The sequence below is a fragment of the Eptatretus burgeri genome, chromosome 2 (assembly GCF_056783735.1).
Source record: "Eptatretus burgeri isolate ZD-2024b chromosome 2, Ebu_testis_v1, whole genome shotgun sequence".
NCBI lineage: Eukaryota > Metazoa > Chordata > Myxini > Myxiniformes > Myxinidae > Eptatretus > Eptatretus burgeri.
This window is the reverse complement of record NC_140962.1, coordinates 84,993,080-85,008,898: the sequence shown is the minus strand read 5'-3', so window position 1 is coordinate 85,008,898 and position 15,819 is coordinate 84,993,080. Positions and strand designations below refer to the sequence as shown.

The 15,819-nt window shown below is 41.0% G+C and overlaps 1 protein-coding gene across 3 annotated transcripts in view; it reads left to right on the top strand.

The window, feature by feature from the left end:
* Positions 1-15,819, top strand: part of LOC147032475 (signal-induced proliferation-associated 1-like protein 1) — a 322,965-nt gene that overhangs the window by 134,386 nt on the left and 172,760 nt on the right. The window lies entirely within an intron of this gene.

Here is a 15,819-nt window from a genome sequence, read left to right as displayed (position 1 = left end):
TTAATAATGTGAGAGTGAGGTGTTTTTAACAATGTGGGAGTTAAGTGTTTTTAATAATGTGGCAGTGAGGTGTTTTTAATAATGTGGGGGTGAGGTGTTTCTTAATAATGTTGCTGGGAGGTGTTTTTAACAATGTGGCAGTGAGGTGTTTTTAATACCATGGCAGTGAGGTGTTTTTCATAATGTTGCTGGGAGGTGCTTTTAATAATGGGGGGGGTGAGGTGTTTCTTAATAATGTTGCTGGGAGGTGTTTTTAATAATGTGGTAGTGAGGTGTTTTTAATAAGGTGTGGGTGAGGTGTTTTTAATACCATGGCAGTGAGGTGTTTCTTAATAATGTTGCTGGGAGGTGTTTTTAATAATGTAGCAGTGAGGTGTTTTTAATAATGTGGGAGTGAGGTGTTTTTAATACCATGGCAGTGAGATTTTTTTTTTTAATAATGTGGGAGTGAGGTGTTTTTAATACCATGGCAGTGAGGTGTTTTTTTTAATTATGTGGAAGTGAGGTGTTTTTAATAATGTTGCTGGGAGGTGTTTCTTAATAATGTTGCTGGGAGGTGTTTCTTAATAATGTTGCTGGGAGGTGTTTTTAATAATGTGGCGGTGAGGTGTTTTTAATACCATGGCAGTAAGGTGTTTCTGAATTATGTTGCTGGGAGGTGTTTTTAATAATGTGGCAGTGAGGTGTTTTTAATAATGTGGGAGTGAGGTGTTTTTAATACCATGGCAGTGAGTTTTTTTTTTTAATAATGTGGGAGTAAGGTGTTTTTAATACCATGGCAGTGAGATGTTTTTTTTAATAATGTGGAAGTGAGGTGTTTTTAATACCATGGCAGTGAGGTGTTTTTAATAATGTTGCTGGGAGGTGTTTTTAATAATGTGGGGGTGGGGTGTTTTTAATAATGTGCCAGTGAGGTGTTTTTATACCATGGCGATGAGGTGTTTTTTAAAATAATATGGCAGTGAGGTGTTTTTTTTAATTCCATGGCAGTGAGGTGTTTTAATACCATGGCAGTGAGGTGTTGTTTTCAACTTTCACGTTTCATATTTGGTACAGACTGTGGAGACGGTGTGTCGCAACATTTGTTCGTCATCTAAAGTGGTTGCCATGGCAACCAGGATGCTGTTTTTCCATGTAGTAGCACAATTCTGTTTTTGGTTTTGCTTGCGGTTGAGCGGTATATGAGGGCTTCATTGGGGTATTGGTACCAACACTAATAATAACACAGATGGTCAACATATCTTGTAAATATATTGTAATGCAGATGGTAAACAATGGTTCAGGGAATTCGAGAGTTGCCGAGTTGTCAACGCTCGCTCGTCACCATTGATACGAATGCTGTGCAAGTTACTGTGGCACTAAACCTGTCGAACCAAGCTTAACCGGCTCCCTGCCTTCTCCGCCACACTGCTCCTTAAACGATTTAACTTTGTTTTAGTTACCCAAGTGGTGGACTTGGCAGAAGCTTTTATATTGTATCCATTGTTGAGAATTGTGATTGTCAATGTAGCCAAACTTGATGCGTGACCCACTTCCACCTGATTGTCTCAGAAAGTGTGCATACAAACAATGGTGGCGGGTTTCTTTTTCCTCTGCGAGTGCTGCATGTTATGGGTTTTTCATCAACTTTCTCCAGGACGAAGCTTTATCACAAATCACCATTCCACGGGGTAGCATTATTCGAGGTATTGCTGAATAACATCCGTGTTCAATGTGTACTGTTAAGTTTCCATTTCGCATTAATGTCCTCTTCAGTATATATATATATATATATATATATATATATATATATATATATATATATATATATATATATATATATATATATATATATATATATATATATATATATATATATATATATATATATATACAGCTCTGGAAAAAATTAAGAGACCACTGCAAAATTATCAGTTTTTCTGGTTTTACTATTTATAGGTATGTGTTTGAGTGGAATAAACATTTTTGTTTTTTTCTATAAACTACTGACAACATTTTTCCCAAATTCCGAATAAAAATATTGTCATTTAGAGCATTTATTTGCAGAAAATGGCAACTGGTCAAAATAACAACAAAGATTCAGTGTTTTTAGACCTCAAATAATACAAACAAAACATGTTCATATCCATTTTAAAACAACACAATACTAATGTTTTAACTTAGGAAGAGTTCAGAAATCAATATTTTGTGGAATAACCCTGATTTTCAATCACAGCTTTCATGCGTCTTGGCATGCTCTCCACCAGTCTTTCACATTGCTGTTAGGTGACTTTATGCCACTCCTGGCACAAAAATTCAAGCAGCTCGGCTTTGTTTGATGGCTTGTGAACATCCATCTTCCTCTTGATCACATTCCAGAGGTTTTCAATGAGGTTCAGGTCTGGAGATTAGGCTGGCCATGACAGGGTCTTGATCTGATGGTCCTCCATCCACACCTTCATTGACCTGGCTGTATGGCATGGAGCATTGTCCTGCTGGAAAAACCAATCCTCAGAGTTGGGGAACATTTTCAGAGCAGAAGGAAGCAAGTGTTCTTCCAGGACGTGGCTTGATTCATGAATCCTTCACAAAGACAAATCTGCCTGATACGATTCCAGCCTTGCTGAAGCACCACCAGATCATTACCGATCCTCCACCAAATTTCACAGTGGGTGTGAGACACTGTGGCTTGTAGGCCTCTCCAGGTCTCCGTCTAACCATTAGACGACCAGGTGTTGGGCAAAGCTGAAAATTGGACTCATCAGAGAAGATGACCTGACTCCAGTCCTTTACGGTCCAATCCTTATGGTCTTTTGCAAACCTCAGCCTGGCTCTTCTTTGCTTCTCATTGATGAAGGACTTTTTTCTAGCTTTGCACGACTTCAGCCCTGCCCCTAGGAGCCTGTTTCAAACCGTCCTCGCCGTGCACTTCACCCCAGCTGCCGTTTGCCATTCTTTTTGTAGGTCACTTGATGACATCCTAGAGTTGTTGAGTGACATTCGAATGAGTTGGCGGTCATCCCGGTCAGTGAAAAGTCGTTTTTGCCCTCTTCCAGTCTGTAGCTTTGTTGTCCCCAATGTCTGCTGCTTGACCTTGTTTTTATGAACCGCCGTCTTTGAAATTTTAAGGATGGAAGCAACGTGACGCTCACTGTATCCCTCTGCCAGTAAAGCCAGAATTGAACCCTTCTTTTCCTCACTCAAAACTTTTCTTTTCAACTCTTTTGGCATGGGCAATAGTTATTTTTTGATTCCAATTACTTTTGAGTTACTACTAGCACTGTTTATGCCATCCAGCTGGTCCTATTGCAAGAGGATAGTGATGACCACAGCAGTGGTTTTTATACTTTTCCTTGTTAAATAAGATTCGGTTCAGGTGATCACCTAAACAGTACCTCACGAAGTAGAATGAGGTGTGCCTGTGTTGGAATTCAACAGACACTGGAATGGAATGGCTGCCATACATGTAGAGATGCTGATTTAAAAATTTTTTCGGAGTGGTCATATTTTTTTCCAGAGCTGTATGTGTATATATATATGTACATTTTATTTACCGGGAGTAGTGGCGTGCACCTGTAATCCAGTTACTCGGAGGCTTGGGTTGGAGGATCGCTTGAGGACGGGAGCTCTGCGCTGGGCCGCGCTATGAGAGGGTGTAGGGCAGCCCGGAATCATGGCGAAACCCAATCCTTATCCCTGTGTCGTAAGAGGCGACCAGGGTTGCGTCAGGAAGGGCATCCGGCGTAAAACCTATGCCAAATCAGTATGCGGATCATAACGGATGATCCCCTGTGGCGACCCCTAACGGGAGCAGCCGAAAGACGAACAACATATATCTAGGTTCGTACGCGTCCTTAAAACCCCAAAAAGTCCAACATTTCTGAGTTGTACAATTTAAGGATTTAAATGTCCTTAAATTTCAGGAAAATGTTCAAAAGTCAATAAAAGTCAATAAAAATCAGATTTTCCTGTTATTTGGTGAAGGGTGTTTCATTTTCCTCGCACTAGTATTCTAAACAAGGACAAATGTGTCCCAGAGCTGCGTCCTAAAGGTTTTTTCTTCACCAGTAGAAGAAGAACAAGAAGAGGAAGAAGAAAAAAAAAAAAAACAACAACTTCCGATATTTATTCACGTGCCTTGATTAAGCCAATAGCGAGACCCGTCATAGTGTATTTACGTATTTACGAAATACAGTATAGTGTATTTACGAAATTACAATACATTAAATGGAATAATCTTTAAATAGTAACGTGAACTTTTCGAAACTTTAAAGCAAATGTCCGAATATATTTAAAAGTTCATGATAGATGCTCTCAAAAGGCACCCTCAATGCGAGGATGTGTACAGGTGTTTAGTATTTAAGGAGATCCGGATACTCTATATAAAACAAGTGATCCGACTATATAAAATATAGTCTAACCCTAACAGCTAACCCTAACCCTAAAATAATCCTGTATATAAAATAAGTGATCCAAAAAATATATAAAAATGATCCGACTTAATAAGCTCCTTCTGTGTTCTGTATGTTCATTATTAAAATAGATTTTTTGTAAACTTACTCTCTGTTAATTTCTAGGTGACTCACCTCAATTTACCCCTGGAATTTCGAGGATGTGGTCCTTAAAAGGGGGTTATTTTAGCCCTTAAAAGTCCTTAAAAAAGACATCTCAAAATAAGTGGGAACCCTGTATATGTACATTTTATTTATTGCTACTAACTGTCTATCATTATTAACATTATTTTTGTAAAATCGTTATGGTTGAGCTGTATCTTTTTCTGACTGTTGAGCGATTGGAATAGTAGTTTGAGCCATTATTGAGCAAAAGAGAAAAGCATGCTTTCGGCTTTATAATTGGCCAATCAGTGCTCAGTTATCTGGGCCATGCTCCATGTGTGCAGCATCTCAAAGACGGTGCATTGCTTTCAGTGCAGGTTTGTTTTGCACATCCTGTGCGCATGACAACATGTATATTTCATTCACTTGCACATGAAGCCTGGCATTGGCTTAGCGGTTAGGGTGGTGGCTTTGGATCCTAAGGTCCTGAGTTCGAGCCCCGTTGTCCGCTGAATTAACATCAGGGGGTTGATTCAGCCTGTCATCCTTCCGAAGTCGGTGAAATGACCACCAGTGTACTGGTAATAGGGGCATCAGCGGCAGAGCCATGCCCCTAACCAATGATGCAACCAGCACCCAAAAAGGCAGCACAAGAAGGGGCTTGTACACAAACCCTGTTTGATAGATGAAATAATCATGATGTTTGGGGTAGAGCTTTAACTCTCTTTACCTCTGTATCATGACTACTAATCAGTATGCAAATTTTTTGAGTGCTATCTCTATAAAGACAGGCCTTGTATTTTTTTTTTCCATCAACATTTTTTATTGGTTTCAAAAGGCAAATTTTTTCGTACACAGAACTCATTTTTTGGAGATAGTGATGCATTCTGTCACGACAACAGAATCTGTTGTGCAAATGTTGTGCATTTTCTCCAAGAGGATCGCAACCATTTAAATTGGCATTGCAAGAATAATTTGTAGACTGTATTAATAATTCCATTGAAGGTGTTGAATCTGATTTTTCTTCCTGGTCTGCTGATGTGATGGAAATAGCCTTTTCTCATGTCAGTGATGTCAATCCACACATTGTGCGGCTGACTCCAAATGACCTCTGGGAACTTGATGAGCACCAATTTTTTTTTGTCTCACTATGAAATATAATCACTATTAAATATGGGAATGGGCAATGCCACCCCAAATCCCCCTTACTGCATGGGATAAAAAAAATCCTTTGATCAACTCAACATATTTACGCAGTGAACGCAAAACGAAAAGCGGGGTCAAGCATTTGGTTCATGTCCGTCCATCCATCCATCTGTGTCTGTCTGTCTGTCTACAAACGTCAGTTTATGATTTAGGAACAACTTATTTCAATTGATTGTTATATTTTGAACACAAATCTGAACATAAATCGGAAAACAAACCTGTCGTTTAACAGTACATTGGTTCTGAATCCTTCCCAATCACACATGTGCAAAAAGGAGTGAGAAAATATTTTGCTCTGTATGCCTGCCTGGCAATCGAACAAAATTTAAAATCATTCCAAATGGGACACTTCCTGTTTTTAATGATATCATAAAGGACACAAACAACAAGCACCAATAACAAATGTAATGTGCTAGATAGGGTGGTGTTATCGACACTGCGTCAATGGCGGAAAAACCCGGAATCGATTTATTTACTTGACTTTAAAAATCTTCATTCTATTTAAATTTAATTGTATACTTGAACACTGTGGAACACAAATCAGCTTCTTTGATTTTTTTTTTTTTAAAACCCTTCCATTTGGCAATACTTGGACATGTTAAAAAGCTGGTGCATAAGGGTGATGTGTGATTCCAGAATTTTTTTTAAACCTTTTTTAAAATCATTATTTTATTAAAATTGAATGATATACTTGAACCCTGGATTCAGACCAGGTATCTGAATTTGGATTTAGACCAGGTCACTCTACCCTGGATATGCTGCTTCTGCTCTCCCAACAATGTATAGAGATCCTCAATGCTAGACATTAAATCAGAGCCATATCCCTCGACATGTCACGTGCTTTTGACATGGTCTGGCACCCTGCCCTGCTCACCAAACTCTCTTCCTATGGTATCCAAGGCTATCTCCACTCATGGCTCGCAGACTTCCTCTCCTGTCGCAGCCTACATGTGGCCCTTAATGGAGTTCTCTCGTCCTCTCTTCTTGTCCAGGCTGGAGTTCCTCAAGGCAGGATTTTGGGCCCTGTTCTTTTTCTGGTTTTCATCAATGATCTCTCCGACTCTCTGGAAAATCCTCTGTTTCTCTTTGCTGATGACTCCACCCTCTGCTGGACCATCCCTCAAATCAGCAAGCAGCAGCCTCTTCACTCTCTGCAGATCTGGATAAAATCACAAACTGGTCCAACACGTGGAACATGTCTTTCAATCCTGACAAATCTCACACACTCACTATGTCTCTCCGAAAGGACCATCTGGAACCCCCCCCCTTCTCCCCATCTACTTTCTCAACAATCCTCTTGAAAAAGTCCTTTCATTCAAGCTTCTGGGTCTCATGGTCTGTCATGATCTTTCCTGGGAAAAGCCCCATTTCCAACCTGGCCTCCAAAGCCAGTCGCCGACTGGGAATCCTCCGTCGTGCAAAGTCCTTCCTCGGCACACCTGAGCTCCTGACTACAAACAAAACTTTCGTCCGCAGCCTGATGGAGTACTGCTCTCCCCTCTGGGCTGGTGCTCCCGCCTCTCACCTTTCTTGGCTTCACGCTGTGGAAACCAAGGCATTTAGGATCATTGGTATCTCCCGCGATGAGGATGAATTTTTGGGTCTCTCACTCTCTCACCGCAGGCAGGTCAAAGGGTCTTTCTGTCTTCCACCGTCTCCTCTCCGGTCTCGTTCCCCCCTGCTCTGTCTGCGATTTGTCCCCACAATATTTCCGCAGGGCACTCAAGGTCCGCCAACAACCCCCTTCTGGTAAAACTACTAAAATCACGAATCACTGCTCACCTTCACTCTTTCATTCCTCTTTTTTTCTCGCCTTTGGAATAAACTCCCACACTCTCTTCAATTCCATTCTTCCCTCCAGGTCTTCAAAACAGTTGCTCACCACCACCTCTTATCTTCCCCCATCCAAAACCTCGATCTTTTCTTCCCCTGTTAATCCACCCCAAACCCACCTCCTTCAAATTCCCTGCTTTCCTTCCTGAAAGTCCCTGTGGTGTCCATCTTGTGTACCCCATGTTCCCCACCCCATCCCTCTCCCTTCCACAGATATCCTAATGTCTCTGTTCCCCACTGTTTTGTCCTTCCCACTCCTGCCCCTCTTGTCTCATGCCCCCCTTGCTGTGCGCTGTGTTAGCTCTCATACGAGCCTTGACAAGTTGTACAAAGAAAAAAAAATCCCACTCTTCCCTCAACGTCTTCAAAACAGCTGTGCACCACCATTTCTTATCTTCCCCCATCCAAAACCATGATCTTTTCTACCCCCGTTAATCCACCCCAAACCCACCTCCTTCATATTCTCTGCTTTCATTCCTGAAAGTCCCAGTCATGTGAGGACCTGAAAGTCCCTGTCGTGTCCATCTTGTTTACCCTGTGTACCCCACCCCATCCTTCTTCCTTCCACAGATCTCATGTCTCTGTTTCTGCCTGTTTTGTCCTTCCCTCTCCCACCCCTCTTGTCTACTGTTCCCCTTGTTGTACATTCTGTGTGTTAGCTCTCATATGAGCCTTGAAAATGCATGCAAAAAAAATAAACACTCCGTGGGTAACGTGTTCTTTGAACTCTCCAGTTTGTTTTTGTTTTTGAGGAGCCTTCTGCAAGACCGTTTTATAGGTTAAAATAACCTTGGCATTTAAGGTGGAGCCGATTAAGTTGAGAAGCAATATAGACATGAGGCATCTCAGCAGTTGGTGGCTGAGTATGTAAAGCCTTGTTGCATTGCTCTTACAACTGTGGCGTTGATTCCCATGGCTGCTCACAGTTCCTGTCACGAGAGGAGATGTGCTCAACCGGCTGTATTTGCCTCAAGAAACACCATTATGGTGCCCCAATGACCTGCATAAGGTTATATGACCTCCAGCATTATATGGTATTTGCATATATGAATGTGTTGCTTCAATGAAACTAAAGGAGATTAAAAACAAAACGATGCTGAGGTAGCACACTTGCCTTTGATCTGTCCAGCTCAAGTCTGTGTTTGATTCTGGACCCGATCTAAACTTGCTGCATGCTGGGCTAAGGCCAAAAAAAAAAAATGTTGCATTGGCATAACGGGTCACTGAAAAATAGGGTAGGTCGGTCGGGATCTTTTTTTTATTATTATTTTTTTTTCCTAATAAATCCCAAAATTTTTGGATAATAAATCCAAAAATTTAATAAATCCTAATAAATCCCTCCCAAAATCTCCCCCGGCTCGAGTACCACCCTTTTTGTCGGCGGGTTCTGTCCGAAACACTTCCGGGTTTTTGCGATCGCGATCACAATCAACAAGATACTTGAAATCGATAGCAAAAAAACAAAAAAAAAACGTAGGGTCGGCGGAATTTTTAGGGTCGGGCGGGTTACGCCAATGCAACATTTTTTTTTTTTTTGGCCTAATCACAAAGTGTGCCAGACCTGATTGATGTCACATTGGGTATTCCTTCTGCTCTCATTAGCTGGTGAACGTTAAAGATTCCATCGTGTGTGTGTGTGTGTGTGTGTGTGTGTGTGTGTGTGTGTGTGTGTGTGTGTGTGTGTGTGTGTGTGTGTGTGTGTGTGTGTTTTTTATATTTATGATGCACCCAATGTGGTCCATGAAATGACCCATTTACATTTGTGTCTCAAAGCAGCAATTCATTCATCAAATATAATCACTATTAAATATGAACAACGTTTATTTGTCTTGGCGGAATGTGACCACCGTTTTGCTGTTGCTCTTTTTCAACTGACGGGTAAAACGTTTCCCTACTCTGTGACTCAAGTCTGTTGATCGATTTGCACAACTCTATAACTTTCACCCCCAGCTTATTGACTGTCTTCTGGTCCTTGTGTTAAGTTAAGATATCTCCATAGGAAATAGTCACATGACTGGGAGTTAGTTATGAGGGGCCTTGTCATTCCATTTTGGTGCCTGTTCAGTTGCACTGTCCTGCATTAACTATTGTGCTCCTATTTCTCATCCCTTATTTCACAATCTGGATGAAGTTTGTCCAAGGCTGTGATTCATTGCATATCAAAGTGCTTAAACCTTTTCTGGAAGGCATACCACTGAGTGTGCAGGCATCTTTGGTTCAAGCACAGTGACTTTCTCTTTCAATTCTCTATGAATTCAGAATAGTTTCTGTATGGTGCTCTTCCTGTCCCAAATGTAGCTCCAGTGTCATTGCATCAGTCATACTTCATCATTATTCTTCTTCAGTTGATAAATTACATTTTGTCTCCATGGCCGAAAATGCACTGTATTCCAGGTATTCTCCAGGTATTCAATTTCACTAACAATTCTCATTTCTCTCAAAACATATGTCGACAAGCTTTTGGGAAATGTACTCGCATGGATCAGGGTGAAGGAGATGGCTGAAAGTGAGGAAACATTAAATTGGATAAGTTGAATAAAAAGATGGAGGATGAAAATAGAATATGAAAATGAGGAGAAAATTGCAAGAGATGGATTGGGTAAGAATTTGTAAGGTGAGAGTGAGAAGATGTCAAATATTATGTCTTCTTTGCATATGTAATATCATGTTACGGTCGTGGGGTCTCGAAGACAGCCGGGCAGGTCGGAGACTAGAGGTTGCCGTGTCCTCCCGTAATTCACTGCCAGTCGGTGGTTTAAAAGCAGTGCCATTGCAAAACTGCTCTCCTGAATTTAACCAAGCAATGCATAAGGGTAGTTTGGTTTTAACTAATTGTGCCTTATCGAGCTGCTTCCCAATTTCCCGTGCACGGGTTTACGTGTCAAATTGACTAACGTGCTACAGAGCCCCCCATTCCCTCAATGACCACAAAACACGTTCACATTAATAAAGGATTTATTCACGATAAATAAATAAATAGGGGTAGCGTAGAAGGGAAAATATCACGACCGGTGAAAAACTGAAACTAAGGAATAAATAATTAACCCTCACTTCCACAATGCCACCGATGGACTTCTTTAATCTTGAGGCGTCTCTCACATGTACGACAGGACATCAATTCATCCATTGGGACCATACTCTGTGCAGAGCGTTGGTGCTGCCTAAGTCTCCTGGGCTATTGGGCACAATCCTGGACGGATTGTGCGGGTGAGCGGGCATTGCTCGTGCCTGATTTTGTATTGAGTCGTGCAGTGTGCAGCCTTAAGGTACTTTGTCCGTATCTCGATCTCCTGGCTTTGTCACCACGAGCATCCGGAAACAGTGCCGAGAGAGCTGCAGGACAAGAGCATCCTGAGATCCAAACCTGGACGCCGAGGGCTTGACGTCCCGGGGAAACAAGTCTAGGAGACAGACAGCTCCTCAAGAGGTGGTTATGAGCAAGGGAAAGCTCTTCAAGAGGTGGGGGAGGCAAGACCAGGAGCTGTGTTACTGGCCACCAGAAGACAATACTCAAATCATATCTCATTCATGGAGGCCATGTAGAAACTGCTGATTCATTTTCATTTTAAAGGAAAATATAATAACATTCCAACGGGGAAAAGGCACATGTAACACAAAGGTGCGGAAATAGAGCTTACAAACGAACATTTGTAAGGGAGGACGAAGGGATCTTTTATGAGAACAAGCTCAACCCTGCCCTGTTACACATGCTTTGCTGAACATGTACCATGAATTCACGATTATAAACGATTCCCCTTTTACCCCTTAACCCATTACCTTAACAAAGGGGAAAATTGCAAGAGATGGGTTGGAAAATAATTTTGAGTAGCGAGAGAGAGGATGTCAAATATGATGTCTTTTTTGCATATCTAATGTCATGCAGATGACCCTTTTAGATGTCGTCATATCATCATGCTTGTTGAATGTCGTATTTTCGAGCCTACTTGCTTTGCCCTTCCATCACAGTCCCTGATGAAGGCCATCTTAGTGCTTAACCAGACTCGGTGGTATAATGGTTAGAGCATCCATTCTGAATCTGGGAGGTCGACGGTTCGATTCTGACCCTGGCCGAGTCATACCAAAACCAAAGACTTTAAAAAGGTACATTGCTGCTTTCTTGCTTGACGCTCAGTACTTGGAGGATCTTCTTTTTCCTTTTTCCTCTTCACAGCCATTATTTACCTTCCTTTTCTTGTGGGGTCAGATGGGGGAATATTGGCCTGAGTTCACAAACTAGCTGGTCCGGCCTAACGTTTGACTAGTTCGGGCAGGAATTTGAAATTTGGTCATGGTGTCGGTGATAGCTTGCCTGCTCTTTGCGAAGGACACCGTGGGATTCAGTACTTGGAGGATAGAACACGAATAACCCCCATGGGTTGGCATCCCATTGGGTGGGGGAAGAAGGGGATGGGAGAGTGATTGCTTTCTCCTCAGTTTTTTTCTCCTTGACTGGAGAGAAACGTGACACATGAGATGGCATCACAGAGTGCCTTGGGAAGTTGGGTCCTTTTCTCCAAGGTGAGCCGCTATCTTTCTGAAGTAAAGTTCTCTTTTGTTTCTGTCTGAGTGTGTAGGTGAGATTTATGCACCAACGTTTTCATGAGCCCTATAGTCTGAACAAAAAAAGACAACTGTTGGGCTGAGACTTCTTTTCATTTTGGAGCGTTTATTTATTTATTTACAAGCTTGGTGTTGGCTTGGTGGTTAAGGTAGCTAACTTAGCTTGGGAACTGAGAGTCCTGTGTTGAAGCCACTGTTGACTGTTGAATTAACACCAGGTGGGGTTGACTCAGCCTGTCATCCTTCTGAAGTCAGCGAAATGAGTACCAGTGTACTGGGGTAATAACCATTTGGGTCGGTAACCTGCGTCGGAGTGGCGACCCATTCTGGACTGTACTCCTTGCCAATGAAACTGCCTCAGCAGCACTATGTGCCTTTACAGGTGCGAAAGGACTGGTATTATGATTATTATTATTTTATTATTTATTTGTCATTTTATTTTATTTTATTCATTTATCTTTTCCCCACATTTGTATGATTTCACACATTAAAATGTGAAATTTTATGAGATGGAAGTTCTACAAAGTTTCTTTGTATTTGTAGGTAGCTTGTATCAAATGAAGGATGACCTTGTAAATATCATGCAGAGCATTTTGTTGTTTCATGCACTTACTGCCGAAAGAGCAGTTTCTACCAATCTGTAGTTCAAGGATAAATTCATAATTTCTTGCTCACTGTATGACTGTTGCACCAAAACCTGTTTTGTGGCTCTCACAAGCTGAAACTTGCACTTCTCTGTTTATTTTTATGTCTTTCCAAAGGATTACAGAAAAACAATAGCTTGGTACTCAATAATTTATTCCCCCCCTCCCCCCCCCACCACATCCAGTGGAAAGGTGAGTTGCTTTTTATATATTATTCAGGCCCCAGTCCCCTTTGGTATGTTGCGTAGTTGCGAGGATGCAAGTGTGGTCAAGATGTTTGTGCTTTTACTTTTGTGGTTCCACAGTTGAAGTAGGGCATTGGTTTGAGGAAAAAAATGCAAGCTTGTGCACTTTTCCAAGGTCTCCGAGAAGGGAGATAGATGTTACAACATTCCCACTATTCAAGAGGCTGGATTTTGACTTGGTAACTGTTTGTTTCTTTTTTTAAATTTAATTTTGGGCCCTTCATGCCTTCAGCTCATCAAGGGGAACAGAGAAAGTACAAATTGTGTTCGCTCTCCCTGCTGAAGAGGATGATGCCACCTACTTTGCGAAGGCATCAGCACAAACCATATATATATATATATATATATATATATATATATATATATATATATATATATATATATATATATATATATATATATATATATATATATATATATATGATTTATATCCACAGAGACTCTTGGATTGAAGCATGAAATCTTGACTCTTGTCCTTGACCAATTATCTGTAGAGGCACCTGGCTCTTGTCTGGTTAACCAGTCAGTGCAAATGAGGAACCTGCTGTAACCCCATCCCATAAGCCAACTGTTTATAATACTTTTGGCATTATTTTGACTTAAAAAAATTTTTTTTTAAGCTCGCTTTCTTCAGTCACAATTTGATATTGTTTTCTCCTTTGTGTAATCGAAGCATGATATTTTGATGCCTATGGACTCTTTTAATGCCGTCATAATTTTGCACATTTGGCGGTGAGGTATTTTTTGCCAAATGTCAGTTGTGGCTGATATGATATGATTCCTTGCAAGGAAATTCATCACAGGAGGAGGCTATTCGGCCCATCGGAGCCTGTGCTAGTGTTGCTAACCTATGGTTGCTTGTCCATGCTCTACCCTTTTAAATACTGAGCGTCAGGCAAGGAAGCAGTACATACCATTTTACGTCTTTGGTATGACTTTGCCGGGGTTCAAACCACTGACCTCCCAGACTCAGAGTGGATGCTTGAAACATTATGCCAGAAGGCTGGTTATGTATGTATGTATACTCTCATATGTATGTATGTGTGTGTATATTTATGTCCCACGAGAGATGATTATGGCGACACTGATGGATGGGAGTGGCGGAAGCAGAAGTTAGGTTGGTGAAAGGGATGTACAAGGGAATAAAGGGAGGAGTTTTGGTTGGTCTGAGGATGTCAGAGTGTGAACGGACTTCTGGTAGCTTGTACCTGTTGCTGCGTTTGAGCCTGGGGAGTAACTGTTGAAATCTATCTGTCTGGGTTCTTCCTGATATCTTTGTTTCTTGTTCCTTTCACATTTCTTTTTAATTTTAATTTAATTTTACTATTTAAAAAAAAATTTCTCTATTCCAATTCTTGCTTTTTCTTCTCTTTCATTTCAATATTCCTCTCTTTCATTATCTATCTCTCAAAGGGGAAGTTAATTCTTGCAGAATTTTTTCTGTAAGACGCACTTGGTTGCACCTGAATGGGTTTGAGGGTTGTGGAGTAGCAGCTGAAACCCGAATCCTATTCAGGTACCTCCTGATGACCCCATTTTTGCTCTTTACTTCTTCGGGTTCCTTCTTGGTCTTCTGTTTCATTGGTTTGAGGCAAGGAAACTCTCGGCGCACTCATGTTTATCATGGTGATGGTGCTGGTAAGCAGGAGGGTAAAAATGAAAGTTGCTTTGGGGAGGATGCTGTATGCAGATGATTTGGCTGTTGTGTTAGAAAGAAAGCAGGAGATGCAGAAGGTACTGGGGGAGTGGAAAGGATGCATTTGGGAAGCATTAGCTCAACATGAGTATAGTGAAGACTGAGGTGATGTGGGACAGACAGCAGAGAAAATACATGAATATCACATCAGATGGGAAGGAGATCAGACAGGGAAATAGGTTTGAGTATATGAAGGGAACAGTGATTGGGGATGGGAGGTTGGAGGCAGAAATACGGAGGATTCAGGTGGGTGAGACTGCATGAATGAAGGTCGAGGGTTTTCTGGCAGACAGAAAAATATCAAGGAAATTGAAAGAGAAAGTTATTGTTTTGTCTATTGCTGGCTTACCTTTACGGTGGTAAAGGTAGGCTGACGTTACATGAGACAAGAACAGAGGCTGCAGGACTGTGACAACAACTGGGTCAAGAGGATTGTGGGAGTAAAGTGAGTGGACAAAGGAGAATGGATGAATTGAAGGAGGAGATTGTTGTGCAGATGAGCTTGACAGGAAGATGGGTAAGAAGCCCTGAAGTGGGTTGGGAACTTGGTGCGGATGGAGGAAGAGAGAATGGTAATGGGAGCAGATAGGTTGAGGGAGCAGCAAGGTAGGAGGAAAGGACAAAGACCGCGATTGAGATGGGAAGATTGTGGGAGGAGGGATATGAATAAGGTGGGATGGTTTGAGAGTAGGGAGAGTTGGCTGGAGATGGAGTGAAGTGGAGGAGTATTGTGTTCAAGCCAAAGCAGAAGCTTGGTACCATTGGAATTTACTCCTTATAAAGATTATACAGAGAAGAGAAGATGTGTGTTCATATATATATATATATATATATATATATATATATATATATATATATATATATATATATATATATATATATATATATATATATATATATATATATATATATATATATATATATATATATATATTTGAACCAGTTTGATTCTGTGTTACTGAATGGTTAATGGATAATAATGGTTTGAAAATGGCTTTGAGCTTTACAATGCAACCTTTTTCCCACATCGCATCAGCAATCTAGTGACCTATAAAAACAAAGAATGATGACGCTTGCATTTGAAATGAGCCAATTAGTTT